The sequence below is a fragment of the Pundamilia nyererei genome, unplaced genomic scaffold (assembly GCF_000239375.1).
Source record: "Pundamilia nyererei isolate P.nyererei 1_Seehausen unplaced genomic scaffold, PunNye1.0 scaffold00496, whole genome shotgun sequence".
Classification (NCBI taxonomy): domain Eukaryota; kingdom Metazoa; phylum Chordata; class Actinopteri; order Cichliformes; family Cichlidae; genus Pundamilia; species Pundamilia nyererei.
Window position 1 is genome coordinate 115,838 of NW_005187897.1, and position 205 is coordinate 116,042.

Genomic DNA, 205 nt, shown 5'->3' on the forward strand with positions numbered 1-205 from the left:
TTACAGCGGTTTTATTAGAGACACGGCTAAGCATTTTGCATCATTTTAAAAAGTTTACATTTGTTCAGTATTGAACAGCAGAAATTAGGTTTTCTTTTCGGAAGTATATAAAACGAAAAAAAAAACAAAAACGTCAGCCGACAGCCTGTAAACAACGGTAGTCTTGTGCGTAACAAGTAAGCGAATAATGCAGAGAACAGATTTG